This window comes from Heptranchias perlo, unplaced genomic scaffold, assembly GCF_035084215.1.
Source record: "Heptranchias perlo isolate sHepPer1 unplaced genomic scaffold, sHepPer1.hap1 HAP1_SCAFFOLD_59, whole genome shotgun sequence".
NCBI lineage: Eukaryota > Metazoa > Chordata > Chondrichthyes > Hexanchiformes > Hexanchidae > Heptranchias > Heptranchias perlo.
Genome location: NW_027139612.1, coordinates 6,545,488 through 6,559,914, shown reverse-complemented (window position 1 = coordinate 6,559,914; position 14,427 = coordinate 6,545,488). Strand labels below are relative to the sequence as shown.

Genomic DNA, 14,427 nt, shown 5'->3' with positions numbered 1-14,427 from the left:
TTCCCACATCTTTTTCCTGTGATCTGATAATTCTGGGTGCAGGATGAATGTAATTGAATTTGCTGCAGTCCGCTGACAGCAGGCGATGCAAGCGAGCGCCATGCTGCCGCTGACAGGTGAAGGCTCCTTCTGATGCTGCCTGACATCCGGTGGGAGTGGGCGGGGATTTGAAAGCCAACACATTCCACGAATATCGGAGAAATAAAGTGGTGCTGGATAAACATTGATATAAACAAACAACCATTATAGCACCCACACCTCGTAGCACAACGGTAGCGCGTCTCACTCCGGATCAAACAGTTGTGTGTTTAAATCACGTCGGGATCACAGTTTTTTCCCTTTGAGCTGGTTTGTATAATTCCGCAATTAATTTTTTCTTTACGTCTTCACAATTAACAGAACCCTGCTCGAAACTCTGCCTCTGGTTCCCCATTATCAGGGAGGGAAACACCTGATGCCCTCATTTATTTAATGTAACAAACAGAAGACAAACACACGTCTTCGTTCAAAAACCACCCTGCAGGTGGACACATAGTGAGATAAACACAGGGCAGAGATGCAGACAATATCCGGAAACATCGAGAAACAGACAAGAGAAATAGATTGAGCGCTTTGTTAACAGAAAATTGTCTGAACCTCCACGGTCAATAAAAAGGCTTTTGTTGGTCGGTTTCCATTGCACCTTAGAATTCAGGAGAACTTGGCACATGATTGGTTAGGTTCCCTTGTCCCCCACCAGCGGAAAAGGTACGTCGATCCCACCCGACTAACTCCTTTCAAAAGCCACTCTGTCCAAAGCTGACACGTCCTTCCAGATTAAACGGGAATAAAACTTGAAATGAGCGATACTGTGGATCAGTTTTCTCTCACTCAATGTGATCTGTTTAATGAAGTAAAAGATGCAACTCACAAAGAAGAAGGGAATAGCCACTGTCTCCCTTTTTGGCAGGAGAAGAAAATCGTTCTGGATGTTTATGGAGACCAAGTTCCGACATAATGTTACTACTCTGTATCGAATCGGGAACTTTCCACATTTAAAGCAAACGTGATAACAGCTACACTACAGAAACCAATTGCATTTTAGGAAACACAATGGGCAACTGAATGGTGTCCTCTCTCTGCTCGTACTTGGAATGTGTTGTTTCAAGTTTAGCAAGAGATACAGACAGTGGCTGGTTCCCCCTTTTCTTTAAAAACTCTCAGGGTAGTGGGTTTGAGCCCCACGTTGGGCGAGTACCGTTATAAACTTTTATGTTGCTTCCACCGGTGACCTCGAGCTCTGACACTTCCCCCAACCCCCCTCCGTGTCACCGCGCACGATGGGGCCGCGCCCGGGCTGAATCTCTCCAATTAGCTTTCCGCCCCTGTCGCAGCATGAAATGTTCCTTATCAAAGTCACAAATGATACCGTATGTGACTACCACCATGATAAACTATCCCTCCTCATCCTTCTCAAATACAATATCTCACCGTGCTGTTATGCTGTTAGACTAGTTTCCTCTCTCTGCTCTTATTTGGAATGTGTTGCTTTTCCGACTGACAACACTTAGTATCATCGTATTATGTTAGTCCACAAGAGGAGATCATTCGGCCCATCGTGCCTGTGCCGGGTCAAACACACATATTCGTTCAAAATTCGTTCAGAGATAGATGGAGTGCTTTGTTATCAGAAAATTGCCTGAACCCCCACAGTCGAGAGCTTTCCTCCTCGCTATCAACCACACGGCCTATTTTTGTGTCACCCGCAAATTTCTTAACCATGCCCCCTACGTTTAAGTCCAAATTGTTAATGTATACCACAAAAAGCAAAGGACCTAGTACCGAGCCCTGCGGCACCCGACTGGAAACAACCTTCAAGCCGCAAAAACACCCATTGACCATTACCCTTTGCTTCCTGCCACTGAACCAATTTTGAATCCAACAAGTCACATTCCCTTGGATCCCATGGGCCTTTACTTTTTCGACCAATCTGCCATGTGGGAATTTTTCAAAAGCCTTGCTAAAATCCATGTAGACTACATCAATTGCGCTACCCTCATCGATCCTCCTTGTCACCTCTTCGAAAAATTCAATCAGGTTAGTGAGACACGAACTCCCCTTAACAAATCCATGCTGACTGTCCTTGATTCGTCCGTGCCTTTCGAAGTGACAGTTTATCCTGTCCCTCAGAATTGGTTCCAATAATTGAAATGGAGTCTATCTCCTGCTTGCTGCAATAACAGATAAGGCGGCAACGTATATGCATGCCCGGCTAGCTCAGTCGGTAAAGCATGAGACTCTTAATCTCAGGGTCGTGGGTTCGAGCCCCACTTTGAACGAGTACCTTTTTAAACTTTCATGCTGCTGTCACTGGCGAACAGTGCAGAAATTATGCAGAATCAAGTGCAATGTCGGTAGTCAAGATGGCCGAGCGGTCTAAGGCGCTGCGTTCAGGTCGCAGTCTCTTCCAGAGGCGTGGGTTCGAATCCCACTTCTGACAGTTCTTACTTTTACTGAGACGTGGAAATATTTTATTTGTGGATTGGGCTGCAGCTGATTTTTCTGCCAAGTTGATTTGCTCCTCCCACAAAAGCAACTGGCTTTGTCATGCACATGTGACTTGAGAAGTTTCGAACGGTGAAATGTTTGACATATTAATGACCTGGACAAAGAAATAGAACAGCAGTGGGAAACATTTAAAACGATGATCAATAGAGTCCAGAAGAAATATATCCCACTAAAAAGCAAGAAGAAACTAGCCAGAAATGACACACCAGGGATGAATAAAGAAATAAGGGCAAAATTGAAAGTAAAGAAAAAGGCACACACTGGACAATAAAGGAGAGAGGGGAATGTGAAAAGACTGGGAAAGAAGTCTAAAGAACTATTAGAAAGGCAAAAAGGAATATAAAAAAAAGCAAAGTATTCCAGAGACATCAACAGCAAAAGAAAGTTTCGGATCGGAATAGGGCCACTAAGGGATACACACGACAAACTCACAGGCAATGACAGCGAAATGGCAGAAATAATAAATAATCACTTTGCTTCAGCATTTACCAGGGAGACTGGTATTGTGGGCATGACAGTAGAAGAAGAGATCATAAAATGTGTAAAGTCATTTAAGATCGAAAGGGGGGGAGATAATTGATAAACTAATTTAACTTAGAGAGGAAATTTCCTGTTAGGAGCCGAACCAGAGTTTCAAACCGCTCAGCCACGCTAATTTCCGTATAACTGTTCAGGAGCTCATTTCACAGGGACACGATTACTGCGCTCCATTTAGGGAGGTTCAGTGAAAGGCGGAAATTGATCTATTAATAGAATCATAGAATAAGACAGCGCCATTCGGCCCGTCGTGCCTGTGCCAGCTCTCTGAAAGAGCTGTCCAGTTAGTCCCACTCGCCTGCTGTTTCTCCATTGCCCTGAAAATGTTTCCATCCAAGCGTTTATCCAATTCCCTTTTGAAAACTGTGAGTTAAGAGAAACAATATTGAAAGGGGTGCTGGGGCCTCTGCAGCGTCGATGTAGAGTGTGTGATGATTGAAGTTATCAAGATGGTTGCTTTACACGTGGTATGTTGTGCAATCATCCTGAAATATCTTCAATATCCAATACAAATTGAATTGCAAACCTGATGGACAAACACTGGAAAACAAGTCACGAGTGAACGCAAATCATCTGGGACCCGTTTTCAGCCTCACGGTACTTTAAGTAAAGTGAAATGACTTTGCATTGAAAAGATTTGGAAATTGCATCTGTGCCTTTATCTGTTCCATTTCTTAAAGTTGCTGGCGTCTGATGATGTACACGCCTCTGCTCCCTCTATTGAACAAGAAAGAAGGTGTTTGACGTTGACGGGACCTGTTGGTTATGAGCTCATCCTTTACATTGAGTGGGTTCGCGTCTTTTAAACGGCGTCAGCTTTAGCCCAGCGGTGAACTTCGCAGCAAACAAGTTCATCACCGTCTCACCGCGGGCACTGACTGACATGTTGATTGTTATTTCTTTCAGACCTAAATAAATAGTAACCGTGATTTCAAATTTCCACTAAGTGATTTTTAGGTAGTCGCCTTTAAATGAATCAAATGCGACTACTAATTTATAATAGCCCGGCCATTTCACCAGCCGTATTGAAAACATAACATTTCTCTGCTTTTCGCGTCTTTTTTCGAAAGGCAAAAAATATATTTCCCGTGATCTCTGAAGGATGGACAAGTACATTTCAGAAAGCTGAAGCAAGTTCACCGAGCTTAAATCGTCTGACCACGTTAAAGGCGATATATATATATATATATATGTATATATGCAAGTAATTGCTGTCTGTTTCTGTTGTCTCTTTTCTGTGTGTGTCCATCTGCAGGTCGATTTTGAATCAATACTAGTTTTCTTGTCAGTTTGTTGCATGAAATAAATGAGGGTATCAGGCGCTCCCCTCCCTGTCACTGGGTAGGTACTGAGTCAGGGTTTAGACCAAACATCTGTTTTTTTTGTGAAAAGGCAATTATAACCTTTATTCGGGAATTATCCAGTCTCAAGTGAGCGGTGAAAGATACAGTGACCCCGATGTGATGTGAACACGCAGCCTTTTGATCTGGAGTCAGACCTTTGCGCCACGCACTCTGAAGACAGGATCCTGGATGTTATTATAGAAATGAATGTTTCTCAAACACCGTTTCATTTATTGGTTGAATGGATGGGGCTGATCAAATCTCCGCCAGATCCCACCGGGTGTGAGACAGTATTGGAAGCAGCCTTCACCCCCAATATCACGCTGGCTTTCATCGCCTGCTCCCAGCGGACTGCAATAACAGGGTTGTGAGATATGGACTTTGTTCACATTTAATCAGCAGTGTGAATCGTAAAATATTTACTCATTTTTAATGGGGACAAGGTTTCAAAATGTTTCTGCCTGGTTTCGAACCAGGGACTTTTCGCGTGTGAGGCGAACGTGATAACCACTACACTACAGAAACCTGTTGTTGCAGTCGCCGTGTTAGGGACATAACCCCTCAGCCAAACTAATTTCCGCATTGCTGTCGCGGAGCTGATTTCACAGAGATACATTTACTGCGCTGTATTTCGGAAGGCTGCAGAGAAGGATCGGTGGCGATGGTCAGGCAGGGAATCCCAGAGCATCGCGCCCACACAAACATTTCACTGGTTTTTGTTCATGTGCCTGATATCCGACCGCAGTGTAAATTATGGCGAATCAGGCATGCTCAGATGACATTGTTCACAGAGTGTTTTCTTGCAGCCAAATCACACATTTGAAAACTTGAAAAGAGATGAAGAGATCGGAGCCATTTAAAGTGCTCCCAGTCACTGCAGATCAGGAATTAATACCTGGCACCGGCTTCAGGGCTATCAGAATGAAGCAATGAATCCGAAAGTGTGGAAAAAAGGTGCAATTTTCGTCCACTGGGTGGGCTCGAATCACCAACTTTTCGATTAACAGACGAACGCGCTAACCGATTGCGCCACAGACCATCCGGTGTTTTGTTTTGCAAGATACACTAAGGCAGCGTGTCACCTAGCCAAAGTTCCATGTTGCAGCCACAGAAATGCAATTGTCCATTGTCAGTGTTCCTTCTCCAGAAATAAAGGATGGGACATTGTTTGTGGAAACATGGAAACGGTCTGGTCTCGCTCACAGCATCGATATCACCGACAACCAGCTCTCCTGCAACCGGCGCGCCCACCGGTGCTTTGTCTGTTATTGAGTAGCACTGTGGGAGAACCTTCACCACATGGACTGCAGCGGTTCAAGAAGGCGGCTCACCACCACCTTCTCAAGGGCAATTCTGGATGGGCAATAAATGCTGGCCTCGCCAGCGACACCCACATCCCATGAACGAATAAAGAAAAATCATTCGGAGCGTCTGGATGCTGATGTCAGGTTTTGATCCCTGATCTGCAGTAACTGGGAGCGCTTTAAATGGCTCCGACCTCTAAATTTCACCCACAACATCAGAGTAACTGTTCCAGGGGGACATGCCGACTCAGCTACGTCTTGGCCGCCTGTCTGGTCAGTCCTTTCTTCGCCTCCAATTCCGTTTCCCAAAGCATATCTGCAGATTCACAAAGCTGTTTGTCATTTCGGTTCCTTTCGATTTGTCCAGCTCCCGATGGCAATAATTTGCAAACCTGGTTGCAACCCTCCGCCTTGCATCGTGTCCAGGGATGGGTTATGTGGAGAGACTGGAGAAGCTGGGGTTGTTCTCCTTGGAGGAAAAAAAGGTTAAGGGGAGATTTAATAGAGGTGTTAAAATTTATGAGGGGATTTTGATAGAATGGATGTGGAGAAGCTGTTTCCATTGGCAGGAGGGTCGATAACCAGAGGAGACAACCTGCATTCATATAGCGCCTTTAACGTCGTAAAACGTCACAAGGTGCTTCACAGGAGCGTTTTTAAACAAAACTTGACACTAAGCCACAGATGGAGATATTGGGACAGGTGACCAAAAGCATAGTCGAAGAGGTAGGTTTTAAGGTATGTGTTGAAGGAGAGAGAGGCGGAGAGGTTTAAGGATGGAATTCCAGAGCTTAGGGCCGAGGCAGCCGAAGGCACAGCCGCTAATGGTGGAGCGATAAAAATCGGGGATGCGCAAGAGGCCAGAATTGGAGGAGCACAGAGATTTTTTTAATTCGTTCATGGGATGTGGGCGTCGCTGGTAAGGCCAGCATTTATTGCCCATCCCTAATTGCCCTTGAGAAGGTGGTGGTGAGCCGCCTTCTTGAACTGCTGCAGTCCGTGTGGTGACGGTTCTCCCACAGTGCTGTTAAGTAGGGAGTTCCAGGATTTTGACCCAGCGACGATGAAGGAACGGCCGATATATTTCGAAGTCTGGATGGTGTGTGACTTGGAGGGGAACGTGCAGGTGGTGTTGTTCCCATGTGTCTGCTGCCCTTGTCCTTCTAGGTGGTAGAGGTCGCGGGTTTGGGAGGTGCTGTCGAAGAAGCCTTGGCGAGTTGCTGCAGCTGCAGTGCATCCTGTGGATGGTACACACTGCAGCCACAGTGCGCCAGTGGTGAAGGGAATGAATGTTTAGGGTGGTGGATGGGGTGCCAATCAAGCGGGCTGCTTTGTCTTGGATGGTGTCGAGCTTCTTGAGTGTTGTTGGAGCTGCACTCATCCACTCCTGACTTGTGCCTTGTGAATGGTGGAAAGGCTTTGGGGAGTCAGGAGCTGAGTCACTCGCCGCTGAATACCCATGCTCTGACCTGCCCTTGTCGCCACATGATCTGGGAGGGTTGTAGGTTACAGAGGTTGGGTGGGGCGAGGGCCATGGTGGGATTTGAAAGCAAGGATGAGAATTTTAAAATCGATGCGTTCCCGGACAGGAGGTTTGACTGGAACGTCACACCGTCCCATCCCGTGTTTACTTCCACAAACTTACATTGGGACAGGGCTAGGGCGGATTTTTCTGTGTCTCACCTGGGGCCGCTGAGTCTCCTGCAGTCCCCCCGATCACCAACTCACCCAGTGTGTACATTTAAACCGGAAAAAGTGCCTTGCAAAGGGCAAGAGATGAAGGCAAGGCTGGAAACTCTGACAAAAAAAATGATTATCCACCAGCGAGGTTTGTGTACCTGAATCGCTAACTCTTCTTTCAAAGTTTTGACATTCATTGGACGACACGCGGTACCTACAGACTTGTCTCTTGCACTCACAGTGAAGAGGAGGGCCCTTTTCACTCGCACGCCAGCAACTGTGATATCAAGAAAAAGGTGGCGTAGAAATTCTCCATTTCAGCGAAAATGGAGCGCTGGGGTCCGCTCATGAGTGCAGCATAAAAGTTGAAACTCGCACCCACAATCCTGTGGTTAATGCCTCTACCGACTGAGCTCGCCAAGCCTGAGGAAACTGCTACTTCCTTGTCTGTCGGGCCCATCAATGTGTCAGAATCAAGCACCCGGGCGTTTAAGCAACAACCAACTGAACTAAGACGGTTCACTCACTTGTCCCAACACCTGCTGTGCCTTAACTTGCTCACCGCTACCAGTAGTTTATTTTGAAATGACGCTTCCCTCCCTGGCACCGCAGAACTAGTGACCAAAGTTCCGTTTATTGTTAAAAAGCATTAATTCCGAAATTATCCAGGCTCCTATGAATGGTAAGATAAATAGTAACTTCGACGTGATTTGGACACGCAGCTTTCTGATTTGGCGTTAGATGCGCTACAGTTGCGCCACGAGGTTAACTGAAGGCATAGATTATATATGTATATATACTTATTACTTACTTAAATATATATGATTGATGCAGTGTTCCCTTGTGGTTGGGAATAGTTCATTGCGCAAAAATAATTCCAGTCTGTGAGTCACTTATTGTTCTTTTCAATCACCATTAATACGTTCTGTTACACACTGAAGGGAATGCTAACTTGTTTGCGAACTGACAATTGAAACGTTAATGAATATTTGCGCTTTGCATTTCATGAACTTTTATCTCTTCCCATTTTACATACTGTATTTTAGGAGTCTGCTTAAAAATGTTTAGTGCTTATTATACAAGGAATCTGGTGCAGCCGCTGTTAAATTTAAAAAGGTTTGTATCCCCTTTCACACTTGAAGAAACTCGACCCTGGAGGTTTATGGGGAGCAAATCCCAACAAAATGCTTCCCTCCGAGATCAAATCGGGGACTTTCTGCATGTAACTGGTGAACATGATAACCGCTACACTACGGAAACGACAAACTTTTCGGTCTCAGGGCTGAAGGAAGTGTCTCAGGAAAACATGAACTGCTGACTCTCTTTACACTGACTCTTTTCACGAACATTTCATCGATCGAAACTACACAAGTAACAGGGAAAAAATGTCACAGTCATTAAACTCCCGAATTAGCCCCAAAATCTATCAATCTCAGTTTTGAAATTTTCAATTGATGCCCAGCCTCAACAGCTTTTTAGGGGAGAGAGTTCCAGATTTCCACTCCCCTTTGTGTGAAGAAGTGCTTCCTGACATCACCCCTGAACGGCCAAGCTCTAATTTTAAGGTTACGCCCCCTTGTTCTGGACTCTCCCCACCAGTGGAAATAGTCTCTATCTGTCCTGTCAAATCCTTTAATCATCTTAAACACCTCAATTAGATCACCCCTTAATATTCTATACTCAAGGGAATGCAAGTCTCGTCCATGCAACCTGTCCTCATAATTGCTGATCAAGGATAGCCACCAAAAAGGGTTTTCCGATGGCTGGCTCTTGAGTGCACTGGTCTTTATCAGTGGGCTCGTTGGTCAATGGGTATGATTTTCGCTTTGGCGATTGTTAGTCCAAATATGTGAGAGGTCCCGGATTTGATCGAATTTGCTTTGGATCTTCAAATTCCAAAGACAGAAAAGTACCCAAATCAGCCCACATGAGTGAAACAATACCTATGTTTCATACTATTACCTAACACAACTGCCCAACTTGGTTCTGATGAAAGGACATTGACCTGAAACCTTCACTCTGTTTCTCTCTCCACAGCTGTTGCCTGACCTGCTGAGGGTTTCCAGCATTTTCCATGTTATCAGAGTATCACTTCCCTCATCACCTAACTCCACTCCTCCACTAGATGTCGCCTTGTGGTGCAAACAGGCTCCTTCCGCACAGCCAGGTGTTCTGCTTTAGGCATTAATTATAACTATAACTTTTGAACTTGATAGTTAAAACATATGGTCTTGCCCATTGACCAGAAAGCAGAATGGTGTTTATCTCTCACCAGTACAGCCCTTTCCCGCTGCGTCAGCTTGGAACGATACGTAGCAATCATACAGATGTCACACCTCTCCTGCTTCCCTGTGAAGCTGGTAAGACGAATAGCACACAATGCTGTCTGACACACATACACACCAGCTCTGAATGATTTAAAGGCCTTGTTATGATTGTCAGAGAATTGTTTATATAAAAAGGATAATTAAACTTACGAGTATTATGATATCAGCTACAAACTAAGATTTTTTGGATTTCAGAATCTACCAGTCTCCATATTAAACATATGCATGCATATAAAATGAAGCAAATCTGTCTTATGATTGTAGTTTCATTCTCCCAACAGAGATTTATAGTTCCTTACTTAAGAGGCAAAAGCTAAACGTTAATATTACTTCAATGTAAAGACTAACTCTTTCCTTACAATACAGATACCCCAACCTAATATAACACCTCAAACTGATAGAGCTTCTCAAATTAAAACAGTATCTCAAACTAATACAGTACCACAAACGGATAGAGAATCTGAAACTAATATAATTCCTCAAGGTAATACATCATATCAAACTAATAAAGTACCTCAAACTAATACAGTACCTCAAACTAATACAACAGCTTAATCTAATACAGCACCTCAAACTGATACAGAACCTGAAACTAATATTTTTTTATTCGTTCATGGGCTGTGGGTGTCGCTGGCGAGGCCGGCATTTATTGCCCATCCCCAATTGCCCTTGAGAAGGTGGTGGTGAGATTCCTTCTTGAACCGCTGCAGTAAGTGTGGTGAAGGCTCTCCCACAGTGCAACTTGGTAACAAATAAAGCATCGGTGGGCGCGCCGGTTACAGCAAAAGCTGGTTGGCGGTGATATCGATGCTATGAACGAGACCAGACCGTTTCCCTGTTTCCACAAACAATGTCCCATCCTATATTTCTGGAAAAGTAACACTGATAGTGGTCAATTGCATTCTCTCTGACTGCAACATGAAACATTGGCCAGGTGATACGCTGCTTTAGTGTATCTTGCAAGGCAAGGAAGCGGACGGTCTTTGTGGTGCAATCGGTTCAAGCGTTTGGCTGATTGATCGTAAAAGTTGGAGGTTTGAGCCCACCCAAAGACGAATGTTGCGCCTTTTTTCCCACTTTACAATTCATTGCCTCATTCTGATCGCCCTGAAGCCGGTGCCATGTTTTAATTCCTGATCTGCAGTAACTGGGAGCACTTTAAATGGCTCCGATCTCTTAATCTCATTTCAAGTTTTCTAATGTGTGATTTGGCTGCAAGAAAACACTCTGTGAACAATGTCATCTGAGCATGCCTGATTCGCCATAATTTACACTGCCGTCGGATATCAGGCACATAAAAAAAAACAGTGAAATGTTTGTGTGGGCGCGATGCTCTGGGATTCCCTGCCTGACCATCGCCACCGATCCTTCTCTGCAGCCTTCCGAAATACAGCGCAGTAAATGTATCTCTGTGAAATCAGCTCCGCGACAGTAATACGGAAATTAGTTTGGCTGAGGGGTTATGTCCCTAACACGGAACTTCAATCATCACGTTTCTCTACTATAGTGGTAATTGCATTCGCCTAATACATAAAATGTCTCCGGTTCGAAACCGGGCGAAAGCATTTTGTAAACCTTGATCCAATTAAAAATGATTAAATATTTAACGATTCACATTGCTGAATAATGTGAACAAAGTCCATTTCTCCCAGCCCTGTTATTGCAGTCCGCTGAGAGCAGGCGATGAATGCCAGCGTGATATTGGGGGTGAAGGCTGCTTCCAATACTGTCTCACACCTGGTGAGACCTGGCGGAGATTTGACCAAGGTGGGATAAATGAAACGGTGTTTGAGAAGCATTCATATAGATAATAGCATCTCGGATCCTGTCTTCAGAGTGCGTGGCGCAAAGGTCTGACTCCAGATCAAAAGGCTGTGTGTTTGAGAATGTCTAACGAATGAGGACGTCTAAGTGGCAAAAGTATGAGAATGTATAAGTGGCAAAGTATAGAATGAGAATGTCTCAGTGGCAAAGTAGAAAAATAGTAATAGGACAAGCAAGGGTTAATTAGAAGCTGCCTAGGTTAGAACAATGGGCCCCTTCAAGGTTAATAGTGAGATGAGTAACTCGTTAGATGTTGGGGTCTGCTTATGCTCATCATTGACATGTTGCCATTCGGGAGTAGGGAGTTTGGTGTAGGTGTCTCTGTGCAGCTGGGTGATCAATAGAAATAATGAGCTTAGTGAAGCCAGAGACCATTCCAGGTTAGCTGATAAGGATGTGGGATGATTGGGGGAAAACATTCCAAGCTAGGAGATGAAGAGACATTCATCTATGTCTGTCACTGCGGCGTGATCAGCTGACTGTATTGTCCATGATTGGCCTGTAGTGAGGTAACCCCTCATGGCCAACCTTTGCCAGGCTTATGATTGGTAACAATGTTCCAACCCCGATTGAGCTGTATAAACGTATGTATTTTCTGTATGTTCTTTGTCTTGTTCTGCCAGCATAGGTGGGACTCTATCGGGAGTCCAGATCAATGCTGCAGACCAAGTTCCAAGTTCGACTCTAATAAAGTTATTGTTGAACCGCAACGGTGTGTTCGACTCCGAATTTGCTGAACCAGACTGAGGGAAAAGAATCGAGTTCATCATTTGGCGTAGTCGGCAGGATCTCAACGGTCGATCACCGAGAGTTCGCGGAGTAAGAGGCGGATTGTCTCGGACACGGATGAAGGAGCAGGCGCCCCCGGGGTGAGTAAAGCTTTCTTTTACCACTTCCCATTTCCTGAATCTGTTAAGTCTGACGACGAATCGTCCACTCGCTAGCACTCGTGTGGCGTCCTTACGAGATTCAGGTCAGTCTGGCGAATAGAGTCATAGAGTCATAGAGTTATACAGCACGGATAGAGGCCCTTCGGCCCATCGTGTCCGCGCCAGCCATCAGCCCTGTCTACTCTAATCCCATATTCCAGCATTTGGTCCGTAGCCTTGTATGCTATGGCATTTCAAGTGCTGATCCAAATGCTTCTTGAATGTTGTGAGGGTTCCTGCCTCCACAACCCTTTCAGACAGTGAGTTCCAGACTCCAACCACCCTCTGGGTGAAAAAGTTCTTTCTCAAATCCCCTCTAAACCTCCCGCCTTTTACCTTGAATCTATGCCCCCTTGTTATAGAACCCTCAACGAAGGGAAAGAGCTCGTTAGTATCCATCCTATCTGTGCCCCTCACCGAGATAGGTCAGTGATTCGACATCACTGAGTGTCAGCTTCGGCTGAGGGTCAGCTTCGGCTGAGGGTCAGCATAAGTGCTGAGGGTCAGCTTCGGCTGAGGGTCAGCAGAAGTGCTGAGGGTCAGCTTCGGCTGAGGGTCAGCATAAGTGCTGAGGGTCAGCTTCGGCTGAGGGTCAGCATACGTGCTGAGGGAGTAATTAAACTTAGGTCGGTGATCAAAATTATCACTGAAATTCAAGGTTCGAGTTCCTGGTAACTGGATATAAACAGGAATTTCGAATACGGTGCGTTAGTGATCAAAATATCACTAGGCTCGAGTTCCTGATAATTGGATATAAACAGGACCTTGGAACACGGTGGGTCAGTGATCAATATCACTAAGAGTTAGTGTTCGAGTCTCTGGTGATTGGGTATAAACCAGAACGTCGAATACTTGGGGAGTGGATATAAACAGGAGCTGATTGCTTGTGCTGACCGACTACAGAAGGAAGTGCCGATGTCACACGCTCAGCCTTAGACTGGTTGTTAAGATAGGAGATCCCCCACGCGAAGGTCAGGACCCTGAAGTGGGCGCAGACACCAAGGGCACTTCGGATTGTGACGCACAAGCGGTCAGGACCATAATTAAATCCAGGAAGCGACTGGGGGGCGATAATACGGTTGTGTTAACTAGTTGATTAAGCGTAAGGGAAACGAGAGATAAAATGGGTAATTGTCTGGATGTCACTGCAGAACCCGGCAGTGCCTTACAGATTTTGTGTGAAAAATATCCAGACAAGGCAAAACAATTTAGACAATTGTCAGGCGGGTTGAATAAAAGACTGGGAAATGTTCAATGGCCATTGGGAGGAACTAAAGACCTAGATACTGCCATAAAAGCAGAGGAAGTAATTTGGAAAAATAATGCAGCTAAACCAGCCAAAGGGTTAATTGCTTTATGGAGACAGTCCTGTCAAGAATTGAAAGAAGCTTCGGTATTAGCAAGTTGGCAAGATAACGCGTTGAAGTTCGGAATAACACTCACTGAGGGAGCAGTCTGTAGAGGTTCTAAAAGGAGAATGTAAAAATGAGAGACACTCTAAACAGAAGTCTGAAAAGACTTCGGGTGAGCCAAAAGGGCTTGATAAAAGTGGATTACGTAATGCAATGATTGGCCTTTGCTTGGCTGAGGAAGACGATGATGATTTGGATGAGTGGAATTGTTGGTCCCGTGTAGCTCCCCAGGGTCCTAGTGCTCCTCCTGTGTACGGGAATCTCTATCCTTCGGTGCCGACGGAACTGGCTGTTCAAACCCCTGCGATAAGACCTCAAATTGTCTCCCCGGTCTCCTCCCGTACCAGAAGTAAAACTACGGAATTATTGGCTCCAACATTTCAATTCTCAGCCAGCCCACTTAGTTTTAGAAAGCAGAGAGATCAGAGACTGGACAGTCAGGAACTTAGAGACACAGACAGTGGAGCAGCAGGAGACGACTTGACATTGCTAAACTCAGAACATCGTACTGAGACACTAGTTAG

At 45.1% G+C, this 14,427-nt stretch overlaps 3 non-coding genes across 3 annotated transcripts; 2 read left to right on the top strand and 1 right to left on the bottom strand.

The window, feature by feature from the left end:
• Nucleotides 1-2,245: 2,245 nt before the first annotated feature.
• On the top strand, nt 2,246-2,318 carry trnak-cuu (transfer RNA lysine (anticodon CUU)). The gene has a single exon. It is a non-coding gene; the product is annotated as a tRNA-Lys (tRNA).
• A 78-nt stretch (nt 2,319-2,396) lies between these two features.
• Nucleotides 2,397-2,479, top strand: trnal-cag (transfer RNA leucine (anticodon CAG)). Its single transcript has one exon. It is a non-coding gene; the product is annotated as a tRNA-Leu (tRNA).
• A 2,400-nt stretch (nt 2,480-4,879) lies between these two features.
• trnav-cac (transfer RNA valine (anticodon CAC)) lies at nt 4,880-4,952 on the bottom strand. Its single transcript has one exon. It is a non-coding gene; the product is annotated as a tRNA-Val (tRNA).
• Between the last annotated feature and the right edge of the window lie 9,475 nt (nt 4,953-14,427).